General features: G+C 49.6%; 1 protein-coding gene across 1 annotated transcript in view; it reads right to left on the reverse strand.

Moving 5' to 3' along the window:
• Gabbr2 (gamma-aminobutyric acid type B receptor subunit 2) overlaps positions 1-22,463 on the reverse strand; it is a 339,984-nt gene that overhangs the window by 171,381 nt on the left and 146,140 nt on the right. The gene's annotated exons all lie outside the window — the stretch shown is intronic.

A 22,463-nucleotide genomic window follows, 5' to 3' on the forward strand; every position in this document is an offset into this window, starting at 1 on the left:
GGAGTTAAGAGAGGAGTTGGTTTGAGTGGAGCTATGGTCGCAGTGATAACTCAGGTTGCTGTGGGGCCAATGAAGGGTGAGTGAGTGAGTGAGCGTGTGTGTGTGTGTGTGTGTGTGTGTGTGTGTTCTCTGTCTCTCTGTCTCTCTGTCTCTGTCTCTCTCTGTCTCTGTCTCTCTCTGTCTCTGTCTCTCTCTCTCTCTGTCTCTCTCTGTCTCTCTCTCTCTCTCTCTCACACACACACACACACACACAAACACACACTACTATTATCCAGATGAGAGAGTCCAAAGCAAGGGCCGGGGAGAACGGGAAGCTGCCAGAAGCCACAAGTTACAGTGACGTTGGGTAACTGATAATAAGTATATGCCTTTCATTGCTGTATAAAGCATTATCCCAGCAGTTTCAAACAATAAGCACGTATCATCTCCCTCATTCTCAGAGATGGAGAACCAGGCTGTGGCTGAATGGTAGCCCTGGCCCATGCCCTTCTGTAAGGGGACCTACAAGATTGCACTTGTCTGTCCCTGGCCATACTGCCAAGCCTCACGATGAAGGTTTCCCAGGTGAGTCCAGTGAGCTGCTCAAGTCTCTACTCTCTGAGTTTAGGGGGAAAAGTTCTCAGCTGAAGACCGAGGCAGAGGCTACATCCTCTCCTAATCCGGAGTCCCATTTTTCCTCGCAGATGGGGTTCCTCTCCTGCCCTCCCCTGCTTTCTTCACCTCATAGCTACATCTTGTCTTGAAATGTGGGTCTCAAGTGGATCAGGCTTAGAACCAGTGAAGTTGGCAGCCAAGGACAAGAGGCTGTGGGAGGGCCCGGGACCCCAAGACACTTAGCTGTGACGGCCAGCCATTCCCAGGACACCACTGCCGCGGAGGCCACTGTCCCAGCTGTGGAACCATCCAGAAAGATAGTGCTCCAGGTGAAGATGGCGACAGAGCCACCTGTACTTACAAACCTGAACATTCTAATTAGGCTAGAAATGAACACAGAGCAAAGCAAGTCCCCAGCTCTCCTACGGAAGCCGAGGTGACCTACTTTGTCATTCAAATGTACCACTATATATAGCCACAGATTGTGCTGAAATGTCACTCCACTTACCTGACTAAAACGTATAATTATAGATTTACTTCTATTCATTCATGAAACGTGTCTTCACTTGATTAAACAGTTCATTCAAGAAAAATCCATTAACACGTGGAGCGTGTTCAAATACGGCTCCTTCAATGCTGAGGGTGCCGACAGAGTTAAGATGCTAATTAGGCTAAATAGGTTTTGAAACGTCCCAATGTTTGAATAATTCAGGTCACTCTTTAGTGGGGCTTCAGCTCCCCAGGAACTACATTCATTTAAACTAATTAGAAAATTAGCACAGCGAAGATCAAGGCAGGAGGAGATGGACGGCTTCAACATGGAAGAGCAGTCACAGGAGAGAGGGGATGCCCACTCTGGACATCCTGCAGCAGCAGCCAGAGAGCCAACAGTTAGAAGGGCCAGGAACGCAGATTCTGGCCCTAAGCCAGAAGGAGGAAGAAGCAGGGACAGGAGATGAGGATAATGACATAGAAGATGAAGATGATGAAGAAGAAACGCTTCTAGTGACAAGGAAGGCGGTAGTGAGCGCCCCATCACCGCAGGCATGCAAGCAGAAGCTGGACACTAAGCATGAGGCTCCTTTCCCTCCGCCAACGTCTATGGATTGTCAACTCTGTGCTTACCCCACTCCCTGTTCTTTTTGAATGTTGAAGTTGCTGAAGCAATTCTAGGTAACCATGAGGGTTAATTTTTTTTTTTGCTTGCCCCCGACACCCCTTCCCTCCCTCCCTCCCACCCCCACTTAAGATTTGGCAAATGCGCTTAAATTCTTGTAGAAGTACTTCCTCTGTAGAGGTGTTCCTGTGGGAACACAGAACAACCTACTTCAGGTAAGTTAGTGCTTTATACTGTGTAGCTGGAGTTGAACCTTCATGAAAAAAACGTTAAGGACAAGTGCAGGTGAAGATGCAGTGCGTGGTGGTTCACCTTGGCTGTGAGCTTGAACAGATCTGTGTGGGTCTGTGGGTTTCCTTGAAGAATTCATTGAGTTGGGAAGATCCTCTCTGAGGTGGGCAGAGCCTTTCCCACAGGGCCCAGGTATAAAGAGGACCAAAGGAAAATCAGCGCTGTTCAGTCTGTATGCCTTTGCTCTTTGCTGATCTGTGCATCTGCTCTGCTGCTGCCACTATCTTTCAAAGACATCCAGACCCAGCTTCTTAAGCCTTCCCATGAAGTCTGAAGACAGCAGCTCTGCAGCGACCCTCCAGGCCTGCATTGTGATTGCTGAGGCATTCTGCCCGTGGACTGGGCATCTAATTAGTTCTCAGCATCTCCAGTATGCAGACAGCCACTGCTCAACTACCTAGCATGCACTGTGTAGGCCAATCTAACAACCCCTGTGTAATATAAACTCATTCTAGTGGGTCTGCTCCTCTAGAGAGCCCTAATGCACAGTGTGAACTTTTTCTGGATAATGAGCAAATCTCTGCTCACCCCAGAGAGGACAGCAACAAAGACCAAAGTAACAGTCCCACTGGAATCTAGTCTGATGGCCAAGAAGCTCTAAATAATAGAGGTGTGTGTGTTTGTGTGTGTGTATGTGCCTGCACACACACACTCATGTATGTCTTTGCATGCATTCATATGACATCAGAAACCTTCCCCAGTCACTCCCTGCCTTGTTTTCTGAGTCTCCCATTGACTAGGGTGCACCAACTGACTAGACAGATCCTCCTGTCTCCACACCTCAGTGCTGGGACTCCAAGAGTGTGTCAAGCACTTACCCACTAAGCCACTCTAGCCCCGCAATGACTTTTAATCAGAGTTTACCATAACCTGAGCAGCACACAAGCTCCTCTGAAGGAAATCGCTCAGTCTAGCAGCCACTGACCATTTATGCATATTCATGAGTGGGAGGGACCTCATGTGGCCCGCCCCCACCTCCCAGACCATGAGGCAGAGACCGGCCCACTTTTGTGCAGGTGTCGTGTGGTTAATCACATATGCTGAGAATTCCAGAGGACAATGGCCATGTGATATTCAGAGGACAGCACTCCACGTAGACGCAGGTTAGATCCTCTGTGAGCAGCCTTGTGGGAGAGCAGACGCAGCTGTGGCTTGCGCCGCTCACACCCCGATCTGGGCTGCCTGAAAGGAACCTGCTTTTTCTCTCCATCATGACACCCCTGTCTGTCCCAGGTCTGTCTGTCCCTGTCTGTCTGTTCTCTATTATAGAGAACAGAAACACAGACGGGAGAGTGGGCAAAAGCAGGTTGGATTTCAGGACTCCTTGATGGGGTCTGGGAAGTGGGGTACTTGGGCTTGGAGCTGACCCTGGCAGGGCAGGTCCACGTTCCTTTCCACACAAGCCCTGACATCTTGGGCACAACCAGATCCTATGCGTTGAGGCCTACAGGAAGTCTATGAGGAGTGATGGAATTGTGGGAGGGGCACCCAGGGAACTTCAAACCCGTACATACTTGAATGCTGGGGACTGAAGGCAGAGAGAAGGAACTCCATAGAGTCAGAGTCGACGTGGAAGCAGTGAAGTAACTTCTGGGGTGACCCTCAGCTCTACCTGTGGCGTCTACTCCTCTGTCTGATGTCCGACTTCCTCCAGTGGAGAGATCTTCATGCTCTCCTCCCATTCTTACAAGGACTGACACCCTTTTAGGGTACCCCAGTCTGGCTTTCCAGTTTAAACTCCACCTTTCCTCGGCACTACCGTGGGTATCATGTCTAGAACCGTCTATAGAAAAACTCGTTCCCCTCTCTGTTATGATTCACCTGTGACTAAAATGTCGGCCTCATAGGATATCATATCCCTTCTCCAAGGCAGCACACCCAGTGACTGGTCTTGCCTGCTTGACTTGACTTGCAGAAAAGAACACAGAAGCCCCTATGTCCACGACACAAGACACAATTCAGGTTGTATCTTTTGCTGAAATCCAACCCTTGTCCCCACTCACACCCTCGAGCTTGCCCTGCCCTGCCCTCTCTGGAATTTGACTTTAATGAGTGGCACCTCTTGATCTGATTTGTTCTGAGATTCCCAGTTAGGTTAGGCCGATGGGGAGTCTCAAATGGCATCAGAGAAACAATGGAATCCAGAACTGTAAGGGCTAATGGGTGGCGCAGCGGGAGTCAGAGAGCCAATGGGAGCCAGCAGGGGTCTAAGGACCAATAGGAGGCCAGCAGGAGTCAGAGAGCCAATGGGAACCCAGCAGGGGTCTAAGGACCAATAGGAGGCCAGCAGGATTCAGAAAGCCAATGGGAGCCCAGCAGGAAGCAGAGGGCCAAAAGGACCCCAGAAGGAATCAGAGGGCCAGCAGATGTAAAAAGGCCAATGGCGGGTCTCAGCAGGCACTGGAGGGCTAATGAGGGGTCTCAGCGGGTGTTGGGGAGCAACGGAACCCAGCAGGCACCAGAAGGCCCAAGAGAGGCCCCAGCAGGAGTCTGAGGGCAAGGAAGAGTAAGAGTTAAAAGTTAAGACTCTTTCTGCTTGGCTCCTCTTTCCTTGTCTGGATTCTGGCCCTGTCCAGCTTGGCTCCTTCTGCTGCCCGCGAGGGCACCTGGTGGTGGTCCTGACTCCCGCCATTGCTGGTCCTTGGGGTCTCTTTAGCTCAATTGATTCCCCCAGGCCTTGTCCAAAATAATTCTGTGAAGTTTGCTTTCTTCTGACCCCTCCCAACACGCCATGCTTCCTGCGGGGCCCTAAACTGTAGAACTCTCCCTTTGCAGGTGCAGGTCTCCGAAGGATAGCCTGATGCCTGGGCTCGCATGCATCTTGTCATAAACCATACAGTTCTTTTACATCACACCGGCATGGGCCACCCGAGTTCCTGGGCTCTGGGCACTCTGGCAGCCCAATGTAAACAGCTCCTTCCTATGATGTCCTCTGGGGGGGGGGTCCCAGGCTCAGCTCTGGCACTCTGATGCCCCTGCCTGCAGCTACCCTACCTCCAGCCTCTAGACTACTTGGTTCTGTAATCAGGAAGTCCCCTCATACACTGCTCTGAATAGAGAAACTGAGCTGTCTCAGCTCCCTCAAGGTTAGGAATGACAACCTGTGTATCCCCTGGCCTGGAGCCTGGAGCCAGCTTCATCCCGTGCAGGTGCTGAGTGTGCGTCTTGGGTGGACCCAGCCCTGACTGCTGAGCAGGCTGCTGGGCCGGGAGTGCGCTGAGCGCAGCAGTCTGGACATTGCAACATCACTGGGTACTGGGGATTATATATATCTACTCTGCAAGGCCTAAGTAGAATTTTCCAACTGGGATGCAAATCTGAAAGGCAGGACAGTATACTGTGGTTCATTCACCCGCCCACCTGTCCGCCCTGTGCTGTGTGCAGTGAGAGGGTCTGGAGGCCACGTACCTCCCTGGAAGGTCTCAGAACCGTGGTGGTGGCACCAGCGAGCCATCTGCGTGACTGAATGAGGACACCTACTGCCTGTGATGTGTCACTGAGTGCTTGGCGCCCAACGGGGGGCTAGAGAGGTGGCCATGTCATCTTCATCCCGGTGATGAGAAGAGGGCTTAGATAGAAATTCCAGAGCACTCCAGAGGGACGTAGAAGAGAGAGTGGAGAAGGCAGAACACCAAGAGAAGATGGGAAAAAAGGAAATGGCGATAGGGTTCCTGTTCCCCCAGTGTCTTTAGTGCCCCCATTCTCCTAGTCCCTCACTCATGCCAGGACATTACTTGTAGCCATTGGTGTAGACCTAAAAGGCATAGTTATGAGCAATGTGTGGATAAGTATAATAAGACACAGAGAGGTCAAGGCAGCTACCCAAGGTCACACAGCTAGAACACACTGAACCCAGGACATAACTTCAGTCTGATTTCTTTCTATGGCCCACAACAGTGAGGGAAAGCCATGTTTCCCTGCAAGGGGCCAGAGTGTAAATATTTTAGGTTTTACAGGCCTTTTGGGCTCTGTCCCAACTAAGTTCTGCTGTTGTATTACAAAAGAAGCTGTAAGTAACATATGAAGCAGGGGGTGCGGCTGTGTTCTAATAACCTTTGCTAGACCAGGAGCTGGACTCGGAAACACGGGCCAGGGCTGCCAGCGCCTGCCCTAGAGCTCACGACTCTGTGCTCACTGTAGGTTGTCGAGGAGAGGGAACCACACGGACCTGGAGGCCCAGGGCTCTGCTTGTTGTAGCCCTGGCCACTCTGGGTGAACAAGAGAACTCTTAAAAACAAAACAAAGCAAAACAAACAAACAAAAAACCCCAGTACCTCCGCAGCTTACCCCAGGGGGGTTGTAAAAGTAAGATTATTCGTGCTGGGTGTGAGGGGCAGGGGTCACTATCAGGGATATTATTCAACATAGGATAAGATACCATGCTTCTGGTTCAGTTACTGCAGGGCAAGCCATGCGGTAGTGCCACTGACCTAAACCCAAGAGGTGTGGTCTCTCTGCAGGAACAAGCTGGCCTGAACCTGTAAAACCCCAAAGGGATGCACAGAAGCCTCTGTTAGGAGCGATCTTTTCACTACTCCCGGGAAGGAGCAGCTGTGGCAGCTTGGTGACTCCCCACAGAGGGCCAGAGGCAGCTGTTCACAGGCCCAGCACACAAACTGTGTGATGTGATGGGTTCTGGGGCGGGCTGCCAAGCCAGCCTGGGGCGGGCGCCTCTGCACCCTACCTCTGCTGACTCACAGGCGAGGCAGGGATACGCCAGAAGGATCCGAAATGGCTCTCTAGAGAAACACACGGCTTCTGAAAGGGACCCATGGGGACTAAGAGGCAGGGAGCACCTTCTGCTGTTTCCACTTGAAGGTCGTGACCTTGGCAGGGCAGGGAGGATGTGGGAAGCTCCGTCAATATTGCTGGAGGCCGGGATATGGATCGGGTTGCCAGAGCCTGGCGGCCATGTTTGGCGGAAGAATCACACATCAGAGGGATGCTAACTTGGAATTTGAGAGAGAGAGAGAGCATGTCCAGGAAAACAACAAAAACAAAAAGAATTATAAATCCAGGTGATGTGCTGAGAGCCAGCACAGAGCAAGAAATTAAAAGGAGGCCGCAGAACGGGAGTCGCCCAAGACTTCTCATCCGTCTGAACATCACTGTGCAAACGAGAGGCCATTTTAACTTTGGAAGACAGGAAAACTGAGCACAGATGTCCACCTCCCACCTAAGCTACCCCCTTCTGCAAGTGACAGAAAGGACCCTGCAAGGTAGTACAAAAATAGGAGACTCTGCTTCGGTGTTGGAAAAAAGAGGAGCGAGAAGCATCAGCATGCCAGCAATTTTGAGGAATTTCAGCGAGGTACGATGCCAAGGGAACCAGATTGAAGGCTGACTCACAGCCCTGCTTCCTGAGCAGGGGGCACTGTGCTGTGGGGAGTGAGAGTGTGCTGGGGTGGGCGGGCGGGCGGGGGACTGACCACATAGCCTACGATGGGTGGTTGTGCATCGGAGAATAGGCCGAGCCACATAGAGGGTGCTGCCCAGGAGAAGAATAGGCGGGGCAATGGCAGGGGGTGCGGACCCACTTGGCGGAGTCCGCTTCTCATCACACAGCCCACCTGCCTTAGGAATGGCTTGGCTATGCTGTCCAATAACAAGCAAGCAGAGCTGTCTAAATCTAGTTTCCTCATGGTGCCTGTCAAACATCACAGTCAAGATAGCAGAGGTAGAGGTCAAGAGAGACCCTGAACATCTGCAGCAGCTGTTCCCCACCTACATGGAGAAAGCATGAATAGCTGAGACAGTTGAACACCATGGGACTCCTTGGCCCTCAGCTGTCTGTCCCTCCCTGGCTTTGAAGTTTTGTTCTTGACTCAAGTGAAAGTTCAGCAGAGGCAGCTAAAACAATGGAGACCCAGGGAGAGTTCACAGATGCCAGGCTGTGAGAGGACACGGTCAGGGAGGACGCGGAGACTGTGGAGAACAGACAGCAAACATGAGCAGAGGAAGGGCTTCATCAACGAACAGATTTGCTACCGGAAGCAAAAGGAAACTGTCACATCAGTTTTGTGCTTCAGAGATGAAAGCAAACCAGAACTCTGAAATGTTGGAAATGATACAGTGTAAGAAACCAGAATTCAAAGGACCCCAGCAGAGCTGAGAAAATGATGGCAGGAAATGAATTAGATTACTGAATCTGAGAGTTAAGACACATTAGAAGCAGCCAGAAGCAAAACTTAGTTACAGAACACTGACGGAGGCATGCAGGATAGCCTGAGATCACTAGGAGGTAACGTCTCCTGGATGTGGTCAGCGAGGGTGGAGATAGAGATGCCAGAGAGAGAAGAGAGGAACTACAGAGACTCACTCTGGAATTAGGGGTTCCCAAAATGGGGGAGAGTGAAAATTCTGGAATTTTGGTTTCTTAAAAACCCTGACATATATAAGAATGTGGTTTCGTTTTAACCTCAGGTGTGGGGATGTGGGGCTGCTTCAGACTGTCCTCAGCAGCTGACTCTGATTTGCCTCGTGCTCTAGCAGAATCGTGGTTCAGCCAGCTCCAGAGTTTCTGCGGCTGTGTGACATTTGGAATTCTGGGAACTTTTCAGAGGGTGTATAAATGTTAGAGCCTCATAGGCGGTGTGGGTGGTTGTTGGTCATTCAGGGGTGTTGGTTGTGATTTGTTAGTTGTGCTCAAAGAAGAAACAAGAAGAAGGGAATTACTTAGTACTCTCTCCCTCTCCCTCTCCCCTCCTCCCTCTCTCTCTTTTATCTTTCTTTCTCCACTATCTAGTGATAGAGGGTGAAAGGGGGGATGGGGAGGAGATGAAGGGTGGGAAAAAGAGGAGGCCACAAAGTATCAGAGAGCAGCTGCCGGGAGAGGGTTGATGATTTTTCCTGTAACTATGACAATACTTGACAAAAGCAACTTAAGGAAGGAAGAGATTTTGGTTCATAGTTTAAGGAATATAGGATTCAGTTCATGTGGCAGGAAAGGCAGCTGGTCACATTCATCTGCAGTCAGGAAGCCGTGACCAGTGCTGATCGTCTGGTGCTCAGCTGGTTTCCCCCTTTATATTCAGGTCAGGGCACAGCCTCTGGACTGGACACAGCCATGTCTCCATGACTCTACTCAGTTAAACGTCTCAGGATGCCCAGAAGCATGTCTTAGGTGACTCTAATTCCACCCAAGTTGATACTGAAGATCAACTTAGAGCAAAAGAGAAACAATGAAAGATCTAATGGAAGAAAACTTTTAGAATAGGAAGACCAAAGTCTTCAAACAAAAGCTGCAATTGTGTCTTCAAACAAAATTGAAAGTCTTCAAACAAAAGCATATGAATATCAGACAAGTTTATTAGTCATGCGTATTGTCACTGGATTCACTAGAGCAAGGAAATGGAATCAGCTTAGCTGTCCATCAACAGATGGATAGTGAAAATCTGATGGATAATAAAATATATGGTTAATAAATAACATGGGAAAATAAATAATATATATGAAAGAATACATAAATGGAGAGTGAAAATATACAACGGAATACTATCCAACTCTACAAAATGAAATCACAACATTTTCAAGAAAACGGAAAAGCTTAAAGCAAGGTCACACACTCTCACAAAGACAAAAACACAAGGCCTCCCTTCTATGTGGGAGATGAATGTGCATGGGAGAACAGTAAGACAGGAGAGTGGAGAACGGGGGTGGGGTGGGGGGCGGGGGGCGGATTTGGGTGATGAGGAAGAACTGGTGCACGTAACGGACACAGGTCAGGAAGGATAGAAAGCTGCTTCTCTGGTTTGATCTTTGTCCCGAAGTGTGTGTGCATACATGCATGTTCATGTTCATGCATGCATGCGTGTGTGTGTGTGTGTGTGTGTGTGTGTGTACACATGTATGTGCAAGTGTGCATGTGTGTGTGTGTGTATGTGCGCGCGCGCGTGTGTGAGAATTGTAAAATCCAGCTCCAGACCTGCTCTAACTATTCAGGAGTCCACTGAAATGGCAGCCCCAGGGTCTGGTTCATTTCACTGTTATTTATTTTGTTTTATTTGCAGGTATTTTATAAGAAAGCTTTAATAAAATTTTTAAAGACTAAATTATTCAAGCAAAAGTGGTAGTCATGTTTTAGAATAAATAAATGTTCAAGCATCAGATATGTGGTGTTTTCTTTCTTTGTTACAAAGATGAAAAATTCTGTAAGTAGCTAGCACAGGACAGGGTTGTTACCAACCAAACAAACCATCCTCATTAAACCTTGATACAATGTCAGGGGCGATTTGAAGAAGATGGGTGGATAATTTGTCATTTGAAGGCGACAACAGAGGGAAGCTATGACTTATGTAAGGACATAGTAGACAGAAAAGTCACATGACCGTCCTGACACCCACAACTTAGAGATGTGCTCATGCATACTGAGACAGGAATGAGACATCTATGTCACACTCCCTCTTCCCAAGGCTTGGGGACCATTGAGAAAGAGCGCAGCAGAGAGACTGTAAGAGCCAGAGGTCCAGGAGGACCAGAACAAAACAGTCTTGGACCTGACGTCCCACTGCGCCCAGGGGCTCACAGCTGCCTGCATGAGACCCACAGAAGACCAACCAGTCAACATCCCAGCATGGGGAGGAGGAGGGTTCAGGGGCTCCCAGCCCAAACTGAGAAGCCAGTGGCAGTTAATGGCTTCTGGGCCAGGGAGAATCTGTCTTAGGGGTGTGACCTCTGGTAGGAAATCTTGGGTTATTATTGGGTCTGCTTTTATTTCGCCGCTTTCTGGTTTGTCTTCTCATCTTGCCTGCGTATCTGGCACGTGTATGCTTTCTCTCCAGTGAGTGGCCCGTACCTATGATCGTTTGGCAGCACAAATGGGACTCAGTGGGTTGTTTTGAAAACCACCAACAAAAGGAGAAGATGAAGTTGAGAGGGGGTGGGGTGGATCTGGGAGGTGTTGGGGGAAGACTAGGAGTTTCGTTTGGTCAGAATACATTGAGTGCATGTATGAAACTCTCAGAAAACAGTAAATATTATATTTAAAATTATATTCTAAGAAAATACATACGTGTACTATAGAGACAGAGTGATTCAAAGACATGGCAGTGGACGCTAGCCGGTTAAGTGAGGATTTGAATGTTGAATCATGGTCACTGCTGTGTACTTTCACAGTGAAAACCGATATGTCAGATAACAGTTGACAAGGAATATCTACAACATAAAAAGTAAAATTGGGTAAGAGCCCCAAATCAGAGGATATAAGAGCAGGCTGGGTCAATGGTGTCATAACACCCAGAGCTTGCTGTAGCTGTTCCTGTATTTCCATACTGGAAATTAGACAAGCAGAAACCAAGTATTTTAAATTTAAACAAGACTGCAGAACACTTCATTATAGTGGTGAGGAAACAGCATGTATCTGACAGTACAGTGGGCTAAAACCACGATCAAACACAAACGCATCTCTGCAAATGCATTTCATAACACCCAAGAGCAGAGACCAAGTGCGCAAACCCAAGTAGAAAAAGAATGGTTCAGAGAGAAAACATCACTAAGGAGAAAAGCAGACGAAAATAATAACCTAGAAGGGGCACAAGAAGATCCAGGAAGGGCCTGGGATTTGCTTTTCTCTTTACAAGACAAGATAAGGTAATGCTTCGCCAAAAATTTAAGTTTTGGCCCCTCCCCCTGTTTTCCTTTCACCAATCAGGATGGCTGTTTTATAAAGCAGATGCACAGAGTCTGGGATGGGAAAATGGAAGGAACCTTCTTTCTAAGGTTCAGCTTTCTGGTTCTTAAGGCTATAGATGAGGGGGGAGAAAGGGAGGAGAAAGAAGAAGGGGGAGTGGGGAGTGGAAGCGGAGGGGGAAAGATTTTAGATCTTTCTTGGAGCTAAGGTTCTAGGGAAGTGTGCCCAGGGACCCTGGGTCAGGGTGGTAACCACGAAGACCGGTGCTTCTTGTGCCACCAAGTGGCAGCAGGAAGTAAGGGCGGCGGAAGGTGGGCTTTTCCAGCTTCGTGCAGGGTCAGGCCCTGGAGTCATTTCAGGGAAGGCTGCAACCAAAGGTCTAACAGTAGGAACTAAAAGGAAAACCTCAAGACTCTCAAAATAAAATCTAATGACCTTGGATCAGACAGTGCTCCCTAAAGCCGAGGCTCCAAAGCAAACAAAAGACAACGTTGACTTCATCAAAATGAGAAGAATTTTCACAAAGGGTTTCATGAAGAAAATGAAAGACGTCCCAGCCTGCAAGTAGGCACCTCAGGCCATATCAGGACAGTCCCCAGCCTGGGAACGACCACCAAGGTGTTCTCTGGTGGAGTCTGTGATGACTCAAAGTATCAGCCAACTCCTTAAAAGTTCTAAAAATTCCCTCCCAGGGTCCTAACCAGCCACACTTGTCTCTCCTCGGTCTTCCCCAGCCACAATGGCCTCTGACACTCTTCTCATACCAGAGCCCTCCACGCCAGCGCCTCTGCTCAGCTGCTCTGCCTGGGGCTCCCCTCCCTGTGACATCCTGACTCTGAGGCATCCTGGAGGACCTTAGCTCACCACACTCAGTACTGTTCAGCCAGAGCCCCTGGCCCTACCTGACTAATCTCCGCGGCATTTTCAATCACGTCACGTAAGAGCCACTAGCCTGCTTCCTCCCTTGTCTATTTTCCTGCGTAAGGATTCAGACTTCCTGTGGGCAGGGGCCAGTCCATTCTCGGCTGTGTTCACATGACTGGAATTGGACGCACTTTGTAAATATGTGCAGCATGAGTGCATCATGAGATGAATTCAGGAAGAGTGTTGGCTGCCATTTCCCAACTTGTACATTGAAGAAAAGAAAAAGTGGCCACCGATCTAGAGTCTAAGACGCCACCGTTTCCTAGATGGAAGATCTACATCTTATATAGCAGAACATCGCTCAACACAGTGAGGAGTACTTGGCAGGCATCACACCTTGACGACTACGTTTCCACTGAAGGTAAGCACGAGGAGGCAGTATTCAGTGTTACTGCTATTTGAAGATGTCACTCTAATGTCTAGAGAAATGCTCAAGAAGATCAGAAAGGAGAGAGTGACAGCATGTGGCCCCTGGGTGCTGCTGTTCTAAGCCTTGAGTACTTATGCATATTAGCTATTTTAATAGTCCCTACCCCTGAGGTAATCTGAACATGCCCCCGCTTCCAGAGACACAGGGAATTAAATGACACCCAGAAAGTCACCCAGTCCCTGGGGAGCTCAGCTAGAGTTAGAAACCTGTTTAAAACCAGTTAGAAACCTGTCACTCTGTTCTGAACGACTATGCAGGACGTCACAATGAGAAACTAAGAAGCTAAAGATGATGTGGTCCAGGGAACCAAGGCATGATGTGGTCCAGGGAACCAAAAGCAGGCTCATCCTTGATGTCGATGTTGCTGACAACCGCTCAGAAGACCCAAGCGAACTGAGAGAGGAGAAACTTCCAGAAGCAATATGTTCATTACAGCCAGTCCTAAGAGATGCGTGCATGGAGATCAATAGCTTTCCTGTAAGCCAGTGATAACTACTTTAAAAATATCCTAGAAAGTAGATCCCATCTCCCAGGGCAGGCCTCAATGTAGGACACACAGAAGCAACCCCAACAGCCAAGGGAAAGGACCTATATACGGAAAATGAGGCTACTTTACCAGTAACCAAGTGAGACAAGAAATCCATGCTCAGGAATGTGTGCCACGGGACACAAAGATGTCATGTCTGCAGCAGAGCAACCCGAGAGTGGCCAGAACTCAGGCAAGAGGCCAAGAGCATTCTGGGAGCCTCACCACAATCAATTTGGTGAAAATAAAGTTCGTGAGCAAAGGAAGGCAGACTGTGAATTAGTCACGCTATAAGTGAGAAGCCCTTAAAGCATAGAGTGTCAGGTCCACATTGGTTAGAGCAACAGGACAAGTTTAAATGCAGAAACGGATTGAGCTGGCACAGCCCTCCTCGACACCACTGGGTCCCTAGCTCTCACAGAGGTTAGTTAGTGGCATGTGCTGAAATGATAATATTTAGGACATACTGCAGCAAAGAAAATGCATTGTTAAAGTTGATTTTTGCCTATTTATTTTCTAACATTTTAAAATGTAGCCACAAGAAAGTTTAAAAATCACATTTGTGGCGTGCGCTACATTTATATCCTGCAAAACTGGTCAAAAATATATAGAAATGTATGTTATTTTCTAAAGGTCAGCGTTAGCGTAGGCATTTTAAATGAGTGTGGAAAAGATATAGTCATTAAATGCCGAAGAATAATTGAGTGTCTCAGAGCAGGAGAAAAAAAGATTTGATGCTTCAGACTTTTTTTTTTTTAACTGAAATTCAAGATAAGGCGGAACACAACAGTGGATGCAATAGAAGAAAACAGACATATTTATAAGAATCCCTGTGATGAGAGAGCTTTGAGCACAGCGTTAAAGGTGAGGAGCGTGGCTCCGATAAATCCAGCCACATGAATATCAAATCCACATGTCAAGTCACAAAGCCAAGGTTCAAGGGCACATGAAGCACAGGTAAATACCTCTCGCAAACGTGAGAAGAGCCCATAGCCTGGCGTCACCAACCTGGGAGGGAAGGGCGGTCCAGTCAGGAAAAGTGCCAATCACATGAGCTGCCCAACTCACAAAAGGAAAATTAGAAACAAGAGGAGCCTTAGGAAAGAGATTCAATCTCAATAGTAATCAAAGAAATGCAAATTAAAACAGCCACTGCCAAGGGTGAGAGAATGCTCGACTAGGCGCTGGAATTCATTGGTGTGATCTTCTCGGAGGACAATTTGGCAATACACACAAAAGGTTCAGAATGCACGAGTGCTATTTCTAGGAACCATCCCTGGAAGATAATCAGAGATGCGCAGACAGAAGTTCCAATATGAGTCCATTGTATCTCTGTGTATAATCAGCCGCAAACTGGCAGTTACCTCCGCGCTGTGCATCGGGGCCTCGCCTCGATCGAGTAAGCGATAGCACGCCCAGCGTCAGGGGCTTTTGAATAGGGACCGGATGAAGGCGGTGGCAGGAAATCCAGATCTGCCTCATTCCAACATATCTTGGAATGACAAGTAAAAGTTTTGAAGAAAAATGAAGTGCTAACAGCTCTGGAAGCACATCAGCAGGCAGGATAGTTGCAGAATATGGGAAGGAAGGGACAGATGGTTGAGTGGATGAGACTGGGAAAATGAACCTGGAACACGCCCCAGGGGACAAACAGTTATAGGTCACTAGGGTGCAGTAGGGACACTGGCTGACTTGGGGAAGATGCTCCCTGCAGGCTGAGTACACAGGAGGAAAACATTGCTCCTGTCTACGGAACTCTTCACACTGGCTAGGAAAACCATCACCACCTGAGCTTGACACTAATGCCGGTTTTTGGGCATTGCCCCTCCAAGGTCCTTGTGTAAGGGACTTGGTCCTCTGTGGTGGGAGGTGATCAGACTTGGAAACGTGAGGCCTGCTGGGAGTTACATCTTGGAAGGTGTTCCTTTCAGAAGGAAGAGGTGCAGCCCTCAAGAGAGGGCTGACTAGCAGTGACTGGCCTTCTCACAGCTCGAGTTGGCAGTGAAGCGCTCGCTCAGTAGACTCCAGCTAATCTGGTGCCATGCCACTGACCCTCCAGAATGACGGGCTGGGTAAACATTTTTTTCTTTATAATATATTCAGCCACCGGTGTTTTACAATAGCAATAGGAAAATGGACTAAAGTATTGGGTGATGGCTGATTTTTAATTTTTCTTTTTTTCCCCCTTTGCTATTTTGTCAACTTTCTGCATCAAGAACCTTATCAACATGGCAGCTAGAAAAATAGTAATTAATAATTAATATTTTAAAAGAAATACATGTGAAGAGCACTGTAGCCTTACAACTTCTCCTCATGACTGCAGGGTTTCCTGGCTTCAGGTCTGTCTGTCCTCGTCGGCCCTCAGGACTGTGACCGCCCCACTCTCTTCTATAAAACCTTCCATGGCTCCCTATAGCTGACAGGAAGCTTGGCTTCCTCATAGCTGGTTCTCCTAACCAAATATTCACTATTTCTGGAAGGTTCTATCCAACATCCCCCCCCCATTCCTTTCCCACAGGCCCCGGGGCTCCTGAGGCCTGGCAGATGGGCCTTGGGGGAGAACTCGCAGCCAGCGGGTACCAGAATAGCTGTGGAGAACCTACACACATGCTGCCTGTCAGCTCAGAGGCCTGTCTGAAGGAAGGCATGTTGGGAGCAGGGTGTGAGCAGGTCTGGTGGGGAGTGCTGGTCTCCAAGATCTGAGAACGGGGGGGGTGGGGGGGTGGGGAGGGCGGGGGAGGAGGGGCAGATACTAAAATCGCATGCTGAACGGCATGGCGAGAGTTCTGGGGGTCTGTGAGGAAGTCCCGAGAGATGGGCTGCTCAGCAACACACAGCCACCCACTTGCTTCTGGGGTGAAGTGGGAGCCAAGGATGTTTGCCAAAGGCCCCCCCCCCCCCCAGGCTCTTCTCTGCAAAGGGGCAGACATAGCCTGAAGATCCCATAAATACCTGGTAAGTCTTGCCTGTCACACCCTGGCACGGACACTCACCCTTCCCTTAGTAAGTCCTTTCTAAAACGTGTCACCTGTCTAGGGGATAGAATGGAATCACTTGCACACTGTAAGTTCTCAGAAAGTGGCCTCAGGTGACAAAGGCAGTGTGTCTTCCTTCGCCACAGGGCTGACACAGTAGCTGCTTCCCAGGACCAGAGTGGCATCCTGGGAAATCTGCTGGGATGCAGGAGGCACAGGAGGAGTCCCCAAGAGAGCTTAGAGGGCAGTAAGAGTGGCCCAGAGACTGACTCAAAGATGGCACACTCCCTTTCTCACCCGTGGTCTGGAATCCTTGTGGCCCTTTGCTGACTGCACAGCTACCCCACCTTTGCGAGCAGAAACTAGTTAGCCCTTTCTTTCCAATTTGCAACAGAGGACCCTGAGGCCCTGGAGGAGTGTTAGGGAGGACCATCTGCCAGACCCAGGGGCTTCCTTCACCATGGTCGTCAGCCAGCCACCTCCCTTACCTCCCCAGTTATGGAGGAGAGGGAGGACAGTTGTACCTGGGCCGTACTCTAAGGAAAACGAAGGCATCCAGCACAAAGCTTTGACTTCTTTCGAAAAGTTCCAGGGTTGTACACTACCGCCAGAGTGACCAGCATTGAGGGCTGGTTAACAAGAAACCACTCGACATGAAGCCCAGCATCCGCCCAGGCGGGGTCATAGCAGAGCCTGAATGCCCAAGGCCCCTCCCACCGGAAACTCATCTCACCATTCCTGGCATAGCCACCGGAAGAAGGAAGTGTTAGCCACCCCTAATCTGACTTCCTGAGAATAAATCCTTGAGAGGCGCCCCCATTGAACTTACACAAGCCAGGGAGCACACAGAGAGATGGGTGGCCGCTGGTGAGGGGGCAGTGAGGTCGGCGGGTACCCTCTTACTCTGATTCTGCATCATGCTAAGAGCCCATGCAGGGAAAGGTGATCTCAGAGGCCTGAGTCTACACATCCCACAGGAGAGGGAGTGAGGACATGTGGGGAGGGTTCTTCTGCCCTTTGAGGGTCTTTTGAGCTATGGTACCCAGGGTCCAGTTCCTGCTAAAAGGGAAGGAAAGGATCCTCACAAGGGTGCCCTGTGGCTTCGGAGCATGGGGTGGGTCCTTCTGGCCTCTGCTACAGACTTTGTTCCAGGATGCACTCCGGAAGAGCAAACCGCACTTCAGAGGGGCTCGCCACCCCTGTGGTGGAGCAGATGGCCGCTTGGCTCTGGGAAAGGTTCCTAAAGGCTTGGGAGGGCCCGAAAGGGCAGGGTCTTTGAAGAGGAAACCGCACAGATGGCTACATTCTTGTCATGGGCAGATCAAGGCCCATGATGAAGAAGATCTTTGGTATGGAAAGGTCACCCATGATGGTGAGGTGGCACTGTGCTTCTCTCAGAATGGCCAGCCCGGAGCATGGGCACAGGCAAATACCAGCAATGCTCCTTGTCACTGGTGGAATGTACAGTAGGGAGTGGAAGGTAGGTTCCCATAAAACTCAACACAATCCTACCTTGTGATCGAGCAATCAGCAATCAACTTACTCAATGGCGTTGAAAATATTATGTCCACACAAAAATCCACGTATGGGCGTTTATGACTGAATTGCTCCTAAATGCCCAAATGTGGAAGCAACCAAGATGTCCTTCCGTGATGAGAGGGTGAATTGTGGTATATCCAGACAGTAGCTACCAAACTGAGAGAGAGACATGCGAGAGCAGAGTGCCTGCTAGCACAGCGACAAGATGTGTTAGGGCAGTGAAAGTAATTTGTGTGTTCGTTTAGAATGAACAAGGTGCTGGGTTCAATGCCTAACACTGCCAGGAGAAACAGGATGTTCAAACCAAAGCTGCATGCTTATGCAGGCTTGCCTAAACACAGAGTGCGCACTGGCTTGAACCCTAACAGTCTCTGGGCTTTGGGTGAACATGAGTCAGGGTCAGATCCTCAGGTATAGTGACATTACTCTGTGAAGGGGGCCACGGTAGAGGCTGGCCAAGAGTGTGGGGAGGCTATATCTCACAGCTCTGTCCCCAGGAGTGGCTGCATCAGGCTGGTGGACACCCCTTCCCCCGGTTAAATACTCTGAGGCACTTTCCAAGTCAACAGCCCCAGCTCCTTTGTCTCACAGAGGGAGATGGACTCAGATAGCACGAGTGATTCAAGTGATTTGTCTGAGGTGGCTTCGCTGGTCATTTGTGTCCTGTGGAGATGATGTAGCAGTCACAAATGGCTGGGAGTGGGGCTTACTGCAGGGGACACAAGTGAGAGCCTGGGGTGATGGGTGCAGGACTGCGGAACTGACAGAGACACTAGCAGTGTGTGGCTGTCTAGCTGGAAAGCTACATCCCAGCAAAGATGCTGAAAGTGGAGAATCCAGTTTAGGGAGTCTAAGACTTTTAAAAAATGTACACGTATCATGCCAACACTTGGAGGAAAGAGGGCAGTGAATTGAAGGCCACAGCTACATGGTGAGATCCTATGTCCCCAAACCAACCAAACCAACCAACCAAAACTAAATGGGGAAGGGCAGACAGCTTAGTCAGTAAAGAACTTTCTGTGCAAGCTTGAGGACCTGAGTTCAGGTCCCCAGCACCCATGTAGAATGTCCCTCTGCAGGAAGACGGAAGCAAATGCACCTCTGGGCTTGCTGCTAGCCAACCAGCTGGCTCTGTAAGCTCTGCTTCAACGAGAGACCCTGTCTCAAAAACACAAGGTGGAGAGTGAAGAGGAATGAGGGAGAGAGCTGGCATTGACCTCTGACTTTCATATACATACATGGGCACATACATACACACGAACACAGACAGACAGACAGACAGACACACCCTCGGGGGCTGGGGCAGAAAATCCCCTGATGATTGCAACGAGCAGGAAGAAGTAAGAAGCAGTGTAGGAAGCCTGATAGGTAATAACTCCAGGACCATATCCATGAGCACCGAGTCTGACACACAGTGTGGCAACATTGTCATCCTTTGTGTGGGTAGATATATGCTCCCATAGCTTGCCTCCTCATTTCCTAGGGCAATGAATGACCACTGGATGAACACCACCTATACTGGGGGAGGAGGTCTTTTAATGTCATCTTTGCTGTCTATAGCTCTGTCTCCCAGAGCGACATCTGCTCTTACACGGGAGCGGGGGAGGAGGGGAATCCGCTGCTGTAAATTGAAGCAAGCATGTGGTGCTGCAGCATTGCGTGAAAAGCCAGGCTTATGGATGAGTCTGCCCAGTACTGAGTCATTCCTTTTCCGGGTTTCCGGTCTCTAATCCGGAGAGGGCATGGCCGCAGCGCACTTGGTCTTTCTAGCCACAAATCCTTCGTTTGTCTGAGCCAGATCCAGAGCTTCCTGGGGCCATTGGGCATCAGCGTTGACTCATGGGGACTGTTGTGTAGCTATTTCCTCTAAGATTAAACATTTCATCTTAGAGGAAATCTTCTTAAGATGCAGGATATTCTTTGGGGAAGTGGAACATTTCATCCTGCGCAGAAACTCTTTATGAGCAGAAAACAAACATCGTAAATGCTTCAGGAAGTCCCTAAAACCGAACAGACTCGCTGGGTCCCCTCCCTGCCCAGGCTTGTACAAGACTGAGGACTGCTGAGCAATGGCCAGCACACCTGCCTAGACGAGGCTCAGGCCTGGAAAAGATGCTGACCTCCTAAGCCGTCTGCAGGCTGTGCAGTGCACTCCAGGTTTCCAGGCTTCGTGAGCTCTCACCCATGCTGTATCAGGCTTTGGTGATTGCAGCTGCCTCTCAGTATTTCTGCTCCCTCACCTATAACCTTATACCCAGTTTCCTCTGTACTCCCGAGAAGCTGTTAGTCCCTGGCAACTTTATAACTGAGGACACCCATTGGATCACCAGCTGGGCATTAGTGCTATCCTCAGTCTGTCATGGGTTTCCTATCTGAGGTAAGTAGGTTCAGATCTCCCAGGTGTATTGTCACACAGTAGGATCTATAGGCTTGCAGGAGCAGTTGATGCCCTGGCTAGAATGGCCTTCAGCCTTTTCCTGGCTCATAGCACCAGGCCACAGTGATGAACTCTGGGATTATACCTCTCCCTCCAATCTCAGTCTGGCTTTCCCTTTAGGTCCCTCCCAGTGCTCCTATCCAGAACGGAAGTGCCTAATGCTGCCAACCGACTGGCTCCCTGAAAGGTACCCAGTTTCCTCTGTACTCCCGAGAAGCTGTTAGCCCCTGGCAAAGGTCCAGTGGCTGCACTCCAGTGGTACAGCCCAGACACCTGGCGAGGATGCCGGGGGTCTCAGGCAGAGAGGAGTCAGCTGGGCTGAGTGCTTTAATCAAGGAGGGTCCTTGACAGCAATGCCACCGAGCCACATCCTGTGTTCTGGAGACTTCCCACTGAGACGCCGAGACCACGGCAGACAGTCCTGACAGAGTGGTGTGGAGACCTTTGGTATGGCACCCAACTGCCAGCACCTGATTCCAGGGAGGACAGTGTCGGAAAAAATAATGACCAGGAGCTGAGGCGCAAGGAACAGCAATCTGCCCTCTGCTAGCCTAAGTTTCCTCCCTGCAATATGGGAGTCAGCACCTTGCCCTATGTGGCAGGATCCTTAGGAGGGAGGGACATGGCCGATAATATGATAAACGGTAAACGAGGGCAGAGGAAGGCAGCTGAGGGGGAGAGAGCTAGGGGATCTTCAAAGCACTTGATGGGACAGCCAGGCTGATTCTTTTGCACTCTTCAGACCAGTGGCTCTCAACATGTGGCTCTTGACCCCTTAGGGAACCAAATGACCTTTTCACAGGGGTCACCTAAGACCATCAGAAAAATGCAGATATTTACATTACGATTCATAACAGTAGCAAAATTACAGTTATGAGAAAACAACAAAAATAATTCTTTGGTGGAGGTGGCCACAACATGAGGGTCACACATTAGGAAGGTCCAGAATCACTGCTGTAGAGCATGCTCTGTGAGTTTTGGATCTCGGAGACCCTCTACCAGCAGTTCCCACGTGACTCCAGGAAGTTATGTCTGTAAAAGAAATGATATCTGAAGCAGCGGCTATGACTTTGTAATTCAGTCCTTTTCCCTTCTCTCTTTAATTTAAATTTCTTTCTTTCTTCTTTTTATTTTTTATTTTTTTAAAGCAGGGTCTCGTGTATCCCAGGCAAGCCTTGATTTCGCTGTGTAGCAGAGGATGGCTTTACCCTTCTGGTGGCCTTGGCTCCATCTCCCTGGCACTAGAATCACAAGTGTGTCACCTGGTTTATGTGGCTCTGGGGTGGAATCCAGGGCTTCATGTGTGCTAGGCAGGCACCGTACCACTGAGCCACACCTCCAGTCCAGTCCTGGTCTGAACCATCTCCTGTCACCTTGGAGATGCTTTGCAACCTGGAACGTTGCCCCTTCTCTGCTGTGGGCCTCAGTTTCCCCTTCTGCACAATGAAGAGATTAGAGGCGGCGCCTCTAAGGACTTTTTAGGTTCCCACAGTCAAAGATGCTATTTGAGCAGGCTCCCCAGAATCACTGCAGGGCTTCTCACTCATTGCTCTATAAATGAGTCTGCCAGCAAGAGCCCATTCTGGGCTTGGCAGAGAGTGGTTCCCATTGGGGGTCAAGGTCCCTTTGGTCCTCCCCGAGGGCCTTGCCTGGGAACGCACGCCTGGCTCAGATCACCTCCAAACACTCCAGCTCCTTTCTGTGCAGGGCTTCACTGTTCACAGTGCCAGTTCACACACGCACAGGGAGGTACTGGGGGTGGGGCTGGGGTGGGGTGGGGCTTGTCCTTATTTTATTTCCGGGAATTGGAACCGCAGAGCTCAGAACAGTGAGGGGGCCTTTCTAGGTTCTCACGGGCAACCACTGAGTGACTGCAGGGTAGAGAAAGAGATCTGTGGAAGCGGGCAGTGGGGAGCCAAGCTGGTGACTCCCAGTCTCATCCCTTTAGAATCCTGCTAGACCCAGGACACAGCTGCGCCTGAGAATTGGCCACTCACACGAC

This window comes from Apodemus sylvaticus, chromosome 3 (assembly GCF_947179515.1).
Source record: "Apodemus sylvaticus chromosome 3, mApoSyl1.1, whole genome shotgun sequence".
Classification (NCBI taxonomy): domain Eukaryota; kingdom Metazoa; phylum Chordata; class Mammalia; order Rodentia; family Muridae; genus Apodemus; species Apodemus sylvaticus.